Raw genomic sequence first — 9,456 nt, 5'->3', positions numbered from 1 at the left:
GCAAAATGAGAGCATGCAGTTGTCAGGAAGGCAGATCTCCAAAGGCAGATGGAGTGCAAAGTGAGTTGGAATCATATAATCTCAGAATGGTTTAGGTTAGAAGGGACCTTAAATTCATCTTCTTCCAACCCCCTGCCATGGGCAGGGACATTTTCCACTAGCCCAGGTTGCTCCAAACCCCATCCAGCCTGGTCTTGGATATTTCCAGGGATCCAGGGGCAGCCACAGCTTCTCTGAGCACCCTGTGCCAGGGTTTCACCACTGTCACAGGAAAAAAAATCTGGTAAAATGCAAAACTATACACTGGCATGTAAATTAACAAGCTATAAACGTTTCTAGGAACCTTTTGCTGAAAGAGACACGAAAAGAAATTCAACACATTTAAGCTGCACTAAAGGTGTCCGGCTCACTGTATTTATAAGAATATTTATTTGATTCTGTTTTATATTTCCTGTATGATTTAGGAGTGGCACCATGAATCTCCTCTGCAATGTGGTATTCTTGCTGCTTTTAAGGAGGTGAGAAAAGGCTGCTGCCAAGTACTTTCCAAGTGCAGGCTGTCCTCCTGCCAAGACATCACCTCAGGGTTTGGTGCTCGGGGGCAGCTGTGGTGCAGATGCAGAGCTGTGTGCTCGGCACAGGGACACTGCTGTCATGGCCAGGGCACTGGGGGCCATGTCCCTCCTGCTCAGCACTCCCTAGATCAAATCCAGATGCTGTGTCCAGTGTGGGGCTCTCCCTGCAGGAAAGGCCTTGACAGACTGGAGAAAGGGAAGGCAAGGGAGGCCCCCAGGATGGCTGGGGCTGGAGAACTTTCCCTGAGAGGAAAGGCCATGGGAGCAGGGCTTGGTCAGCCTGGGGCAGGCAAGGCTTTGGGGACCCTACAAATCCAGCCCCTTCCTGTGAGGTTATTGAGCCAAGCTTCTCTCAGCCAAGGTGAGAGGTGACAAGAAGCCAAAACATGAAAGTTCTAGATGAATACAGGGGAAATTTCCCATGAGGATACTCAACAGCAGCACAGTTGCCCAGCAAAGCTGTGCCACCTCCATCCTCACAGGTTTTCCAAACACAGGCAGTTCAAGCCCTGGATGGCCTGATCTGACCCCAGAGGAGACCTGCTTTGAGCTGGAGCTGGGACAGGGACCTCCTGAGGGCCCCTCCAGCCCAGGTTACACCGTCATCCTGTGATTCTGCATTCGGGTACAGACAAGAAAGCCTAGGAGATGGAAAATATTGAATTTCAATACAATACAATGCTCTGTGTTGGGAGCATTTTCGTTCTCTGCAGCAGGTAGCAAAACCATGCAGCATGAGAGCTGAGAGAGCTTTCATCAGCTCCTGCTTTCCACTGTTCCTGCTGTAATGGAAACATTTCTTCTGCTCTTTGCAGCAGCAAAGTAATAGTAAAGAAAATTACTCCAGTCAACTGAGACATTTTGTTTCCATGTCGTCCTTCCAGGTGAAATATTTATTACCTGTTAAAGTGATTGAAAGTCACCTGTCACTTCCTTTCAGAAACCAGCATATAGAGGGAAGGAAGAGAAAATACTCATGTTTTAAAAAGCTGGAGGCAGAGAATTGTAAATAGGAGGCAAAATATGGGAAAAATCAGGAGAAAATGTCCATGTTGGTGCATTACTCCACTATGGTACATTACAGTAAAGCAAGATAAGGGTATAAATAAATGATAACAAAGGAAAACTAAATGGGCATTGGTAGGATGAGGTAAGGTCTGCCCTAGCAGTAGTAAAAGAATCCTTTTCCTATGCTGAGTGTCACTGTGAGAGCAGGATGGATTTCTGAAGCATTTGCCCTTTGTGCAGGATACAAACTGTGCAGGGCAGCTTTGATCAGGATAAACTCGGGTACAATGGGGCAGGAGGAAAAGGCACTGAGGTTGTTCTTCTGAACCAACACTGCCTCAGGACCAATGGCTTTGCCACAGTTTAAGATTTAGATTCTTTGAAAATAAAGCAGAGCAAGCAAGGTGCATGATCTTTAATGAAAAATGTTTGCTATTGTGAATGGGAAAGAAGGGAAATTAAATAAGATTGCTCAACACAGATTGGTATTGTGGTTGTAACTGTGATGTGCCTCTTCCTCCTGCCAGAGCTGTAGCAGTCTGGTAAGAATGTCTAGTGGCAAGCAAGGAGAAAAGGCTTTTTCTGGATCATAAGAGACCTGCAAGATAATACCTCAGTGATAAATCTTTGCAGATTGTGGCTTTATTTTGAGGCTTGTAGACAAAATAAGTGAGAGAGTTAGGGCAGATTAACTATTCACAGAAGCAACATGAATAAATGTGAATTCTAACAGAATCCATGTTGCTCAAGGACCAAAATGTACAAATTAGGGATTCTATTGGCTGTGTTCCTCTGGAAAAGAAGTTTGGCATGAGACATTACAGGCTCTTAAGTATTCAGGCCCTGCCTGAATAAGTAGTTACTTTCAAGAGTCACTTAAAACCAGGGTGTAGCCAGCATTTGGACAGTCAGTGATGACCCTAAGGGGAAAGATACTTCTAAAAACAGCAGTTGGTAAATCCAGAATGAGCTGGGAGTGGTAGAGATAAGAGCAGGTAGTAAAAGAGTGGATCTCATTTAGGAAGGATCAAAGATTTATTTTTACCCCTCCAGTGTATCCCAAAAATTTCAATATACTTGATCCCAATAGAGCTGTAATGGAGAAGTGCACTGCTCAGGCAGTGAACAAGCAAGGACAACAAATCTTCCACCTTTGATGGGAACAGTGCCAGGCAAAATTCTTTGATGCAAATTGCTTATAAGAAGGCAAGGGAAAAATATCTCAAATATCTCAACTCTAAACTTGCAGCAGCCTCAGGAGCAGAAGGCATTCCAGTGGAGGCACAAGCCAAACAATCCCACAACCACAGCTGGGGAACAATAGCAGGACGGTGCTGTCAGTGATTGGTAGTAATTCAGAAGTGTTTTCATAGCAGCATTCAACTGCATGGTTCAGAAAGTGATTGCAAAGTAAAAACAGCGATCAAAACTGGCCAAGAATTTGAGGAGTAGCTGCAAGATAATATTATCTGCTTCATAAAGTGAAGTTTCAGGAGTGATCAAAGGGTTTTGCCAGTTTAATAACAATGGATAGTTCACACCCTCAAGTGGCACACCCTCAAATCACAGAAATGGCCATGCAACTGAAAATGTATCTGAAATTCACACTCTTCAACATTTCACGAGGTAAAAGCTCAGATTCACTTAGACTAAAAGAAAGATGTATTTACAAAATCTGTAGCCTTAGGGCTTACTCTCAGAAATTCAGAGTATTGGTTCTTTGAGAAGACATTTTATGTCTCCTTAGCTTTGGAAATGTCTCCAAGGTACATTAAGACATTCGACTGAAATAGAAGAGGTGGATAATCAGTAGCATCGTTTGTAAACACATGCTTAATTGGACTTTTGGAGAGGGGTAGCATGCACTTAATGGCTGATATTAATTCTGCATTTGTTATTTAAGACAGTGTATTAACAGGTGTAGAATGACAGCATGTAATCATTTAATCAGATAATTATCACAAATATTTTAATTTGTTGGGATTTTTATTTTAGGCTTTACCTTTATCCCTTTAATGCAGTAAGACAATTAATTCCATTAATCTAAAACATGTTGTTCAGCTACTACAAAACCAAAGGTGTTAATTGTTTCTGCTTGCATGTGCTGCCAGAGAAAACCAGAGCTGAGGAGAGAGCGTCTGTTTGTCTGCCCAAAGTGACACCTTTGTGCCAGAGTTCAGAGCCACCCAGGTATCCTGACACAGGAGGGACTTCGCAGCCATGAAATATGGCCAGCTGCTTCCATAGGATGGGAGTAGCACACTGCCTGCCTTCTCCCTGTGGGGTGCTGTGTGTATGGTCTCTCTCCTCTCCCCTGGAATGCCTATTCCACATTCAGGCTGTAAAAGATAAGTTGATTTCTTCCATTCCCAGAAATCCAGGGCCCAGAGATAAAGGCAAAAGAGTGGGATCTCGTTATAAGTAACTAGGGGAAAGCAAGAAAATGTTGCTTCTGTGCTCTGCATAGGAGGCAGTGAGTGAGACAGAACCCAGCCCAGGTACCAAACTCCAGCTGGTTTTCATTGTAACCCCTTGTTTACTACTCTTATAGTAAGTGGATTGAGGGGAAAGAAATCTTATTTTTTACCTTGCTTCTTCATAAGATTCTGCACATCCTTTCAGAAGTGTCTAAATAGTGTCAGGGAAAGAAAGCAGAATGCTCCAGCTCTGGTGCCTAGCAGAGGTAGTTTGAATTGAAATAGGGACATGATTAAACCCTTTTTACAACTTTTTAATGTCATTCAGCAAACAATGTCCTGCTCTCTGCAGTAAAGAAACGCAGGTAATTAAAGCCTGCCAAATGAAGGGAAGTCCTGTATACAATGTTTGGAAATAGTTTGTAAAGAAATAACTACATAGAAAGCGTTGCAAAGGTGAAGTCAAAGATTTATGAGGCATATAAGGTGTTTGTGGGATTAACTACAGGCTGACACTAACCCAAAGTAAAACTGTCTCTTGCACTGATGGACTTTTCATTTGTGGTGAAAAAAATGTGCTGTGCCCTGGAAAAAAAAATATCACTAGCTCTTCTCATCCTAGGGCTGTGGGCAATATTTTAAATATGTGCAATGTTTTAAGTGTGTGACACAAGACATCACAGCAGCAAGGTTAGAAATAGAAGAATATTAGGAGGAAGAAGCAATACCTGCACACAACTTCTTGGGATCCAAATAGGAGCTGGAGGCTGATTGATTGTAGATGGAAACAGTGCCACTGAGTGTTTCTGCATTGAGGCCTGACCTGTGGTTAATTAATCCATCTCTTGATCTCTAATTAGGTGCCATCAGCAGCCTGCACACAACAGTTACCTGGCGATATTTAAGATAATTACCTGGTGCCCTCTAGTGGACCACGAGACAGATACAATCAGACTTTTTTCCCCCGCATAAACAGATTTATTTTTGTTCCAGTGAATGGCCCAACCAAGAACCTTTGCTGAAATCATTGAAGGCTTATGCTTGCACTGAAAATCATGCAAAAGGTAAATAAGTATGAGGATGACTTGGTCTGTTGGGTTGATCTTTACAAATAGTAAAATAGACCAACATTTTAAAAGCAGTGACCAAAGGCATATTTTTAAAGAGACAAGGAGAAGGCAAAAAGAGAAGAGGGCAGAAGGAGAAGAAAAAAGGGAAAAATAATGAAAAAAAAACCAGGATACATTTTAATGATTCTTGGCTTAAGCATCAGTTACAGGAAACGAATGACTATTCCTTCCCTATTTGATATCTTATTTTAGAAGATTTCCTGTAGCACAGAATTACCTTGTTTTGTAGCTGGTCAAAGCCTGCAATCCTCAGCCTGACTGTTTTCCTGAGTGGCGAATTTCAGTAGATGATTGTGCCACACTTTCCAGAGGCTGCTTAAATTGTGCAAGACTATCCCTGAGCTAGGTGTTTCAAATATAATTTAGGGAGGTTTGCTTTTAACTCATCTGTTTTTTCCATTACTTGAACTTCAGCAGCGACCTCATGAAATTATGGAAAATAAGGGTTTGCCAGCTGGGTGCTCGCTCCAAACCCACATGTGACTCACCAAAGCAGCTGTGCCCATTTCTCCAAAACACAGCTCTGCTCTCTAAATGGTGGGAGTTCCCTGACTTTGCTGCTCCAGCCTGGACAGCCCTTGGGCTTTCGTTCTACAGATGTGGGCTCTGATTTATTTTGGGGTGCTGGAGCATATTGAACACACATTTCAGTCCAGCATATTAAGTAGGACTTTGCAGTTGGAGTTTCTTTCCAAGATCACAGTTGCCAGCCTTATGAATTAGGGATCTGCTGTGGACTTCGGTAGGTGCTTGGGGGCCGGCGTTATGTTAGGGTAAAGGTCTAAAAAAGAAATAATTTCTCTTTTTGAATTCTATTTCCACTCTTATTTGATTATTTTCAGGCTAAGGGGTGGAAAAGCAAGATGATGGCTGTATCCTGTTACTTGCTTCTAAAGTCTGTGGTTCTGCTATTTGGCAAACTGCTGCCTTGCAAAGAGCAGCAAGGGCACAGTTTGGAGAAATACAGCTTACACCTATTCTCTGCAGCCTCACACATCTGCTTCAGATTTGCAGCAGGAGGAGAAATGGGATGTGTAATGTGGGTTTATGGACACAGCAGATGTCCATACATCAGCACACACACATGCACTGAATACAGAGCACTTAACCTTTTGGGATTCACTGAAATGAGGCACTGGGCTAGTGAGAAGTACAGAACCATCTGTAATAATGGTTTCCACAGCACTTGTAAAGTACCTAGATTTGTGAAGTCCTAATTCTCCTCGGGGTCTATAATGAGGAGAGCTTTGTTGCTGAGTGTCTCTGTACAATAAGACAAGAAAAGCAGTTCAGGTGTTATTCCTACACTGTTCTTTGTTCCTCAGAAGAAATCTGTCAGAATATGGATTTAAGAGTTTATGGCCTGGAAGCAAAATCCCACAGAACTGAGTGCCTATGTTAAAAGTTGTCAGAATTTACTGCTACCTTTTAAACAATCAGTGGAAAGGCTTGAACCTATTTCAGGCAAAGAGGGAAAGATGGAATAAGCCAGTCTTTCCAGACAAAGAAAATGATGAGTATTAATGTGCAGTCATTTTATATTTCTGGCAGGACCTGTCTCCCCACAATATTTGTCTCGTACAGTTAAAAATGGCAGCATTAATACATTCTGCTTCCATGACCTCCTTCATGGTAGCTGATTGGAAAGATCAATAATGTGCCTCAGGTTGTGAGTCATTAGAAGTTTATTTTTCAGTGTTGATTATTACAATGTACGTGAGCAAATGTGATCAAAGCAGATTATTTACAATACACAGCAGTGTGGTCTGTCGAGCAGCACATTTCCAAAGCTGTGGAAAGTGGTTTCAGAGAGAGCTGACAGATTACTACAATGTTTATCATTGTTACTGCCTCAGTGGGAGTCTGGTTTAATCAAATTAACATAACAGTGGGAGCACAATGACAATAAAAATTAGAAGCACTGAAGAACTCTATTATGTGGCTGGTGTGGCTGGGAATGACAGACATTACAATGAATGCACAACAGGAGGATGCTCAAGGGTGACTGCTGCTCAAAGAAGACTTTTTTCATGACATTAAGCTGAGATTTTTTGTTTCCACACTGTCTGCTCTGAGCACCCCCTTCAGGTGTTGTGCATTGTGTCCTCTGTTCTCACATGCCTCTGAACTGGCTAAGCTGGCAAGATAGCTCTGGTCAGAGAATCCCAGACTGCTTTGGGGTGGAAGAGACCTTAAAGCTAACCCAGTCCCATCCCCTGCCATGGGTAGGGACACCTTCCACTACACCAGGTTTCTCCAAGCCCCATCCAAGCTGGCCTTGGACCCTTCCAGAGATGGGGCACCCACAGCTTCTCTGCTTTGCCAGGGCCTCACCACCCCACTGTAAAAAGCTTTGTCTTAAATTCAAACTAAATGTCTTCGTTTTTCCAGGAGCCACCAAAAAAAAATCAGGTTTTTTTGTGATAATTTAGCAACAATAGAAAACACTACCTTGAAAAAACAAGTTAAAACAAGCCTATTTCAAACCTCTGAAGCAATTTAAATATCACTGTTTGAAAGGAGTTCCAGGCATCTCTAGTGATAAGGTAAGGGGATGAAACTGTCAATAGATACCAAAGTTTTGACTACTATTAAAAAGTAGGTATTTTGGGAGCTTTGTTCCATACTTCTGTGTTCTTCAGAGAACATGTTGTGTTCCAGGAACAGGCACGCTGAAGTAAATCTCACAAGAGACAGTTTCAATTCATGACACCTGGTGGGTTCCTTTTCCCACTGCTTTCAGTGGTTGATTTTGCAGAAGTCTGGGGGTTGGTGTGCATGGGGAGGGGGGACCTAAATCCACAAGGTCCACAAGAAGAGGAACAACTTTCACAGACCTCCAGGACTGGCATATATCCTGGTCCTGAGCACCTCCAGCAGGAACAGAGAAAAAAATCATCTGTGTCTAAACAAGTTAGGGATACAAAGTTGTTGGACAATGAAACTGTAGAGATCACAACTGATTTCACAAAGCAACCAAACCCAAATTTTTAATGTCCTTTCTTGTGAAGTAAATGACAGTAGTATTGTGTAGCCATTGATCAGAGAAGACTCAAACCCTGCAGAAGGATTTGTCAAAGGCACCTACACACCATGAATAGCGACTATCTATGAACTTTTACAGAAAACAGCCATCTACTCATCCCCAAGCTGCAATAAAAAATCTTCTAAAATATATGCATCAAATACCATAAACGTTGCAGCAGAGCACTGGCCAAAAGTCAAAGCACTGGCTGGTGTTCTCTAGGACATAATTTCTCTTCGTTTCTGGTAGTTTTTTGATGATAAACTAGGAAAATATGATAAAGAGAAGTCTTGGAACACAGAGTGGGGATGAGAAAGCCGTGTGAACAACTTGACAGAGTGTAAAAAACATAATAAGAAGGCAGGAAGCAGGAGAGAAAGTGGTTTGGTAATCAGCTAGTGAGAGGAGGATGTAAAAGTGTGGTGATTCAGTGTTAGCCCCACATTGTTTCCTTTTGTAGAAATTCTTAAAATTTCTCGGGATTTGTGCCCTGTGCTTTGCCTTTTGTAGGAGTTGGAACCTGGATTTTCTTCTCCAGATGAAAAGATGGGTTATTCTCTGTCACAGCAGGGCAAGAGGACTCATACCTGGAGCAGATTTCTCTGCTCTTCTCTGGCTAGAAAAAACTGTCCACTTTGTTTTGATTTTCTTAAATCTCTTCTGACAGAGGTGTTACCATCCTCTCTAATTGCCCCAGCCTTGGCCAGCAGCATGTCCATCTTCAGAGCCATCAGGGATTGGCTCTGCCACACGTGGTGGAAGCTTCCAGCAGCTTCTCACAGAAGCCACCTGTGTGGCCTCCAGCTACCAAAAACCAGGTTGTGCAAAACCAGCACGAGGTGAGTAGAGTGGAACACCTCTCCTGTGAGGAAAGGCTGGGAGAGCTGGGGGTGTTCACCTGGAGGAGGCTCCAGGGAGACCTCAGAGCCCCTTCCAGTGCCTAAAAGAGGCTCCAGGAGAGCGGGAGAGGAACTGTGGACAAGGGCCTGGAGGGGCAGGACACAGAGAATGGCTTTAAGGTGAAGGAGGGCAGGGTTAGATGGGATATTGGGAAGAAATTCTTCCCTGTGAGGGTGGTGAGAAGCTGTGTCTGTCCCATCCTTGGAAGTGTTCAAGGATTGCACCAATCTGATCTAATGGAAGGTGTCCCTGCCCCTGGCAGAGGGCGGAACAAGATGATTCTTAAGGTCTCTCCCAACCCAAACCAGTCTGGGATTCTATGATTTTAAGCTGAGGATACTTGGAATTATTTTGCTTTGTAAAGAAAACTAATTGACTGGTAACTCTTTATTAGCAAAGCT

The sequence above is a fragment of the Sturnus vulgaris genome, chromosome 9 (genome assembly GCF_052056855.1).
Source record: "Sturnus vulgaris isolate bStuVul1 chromosome 9, bStuVul1.hap1, whole genome shotgun sequence".
Classification (NCBI taxonomy): Eukaryota; Metazoa; Chordata; class Aves; order Passeriformes; family Sturnidae; genus Sturnus; species Sturnus vulgaris.
This window is presented reverse-complemented; position numbering follows the sequence as displayed.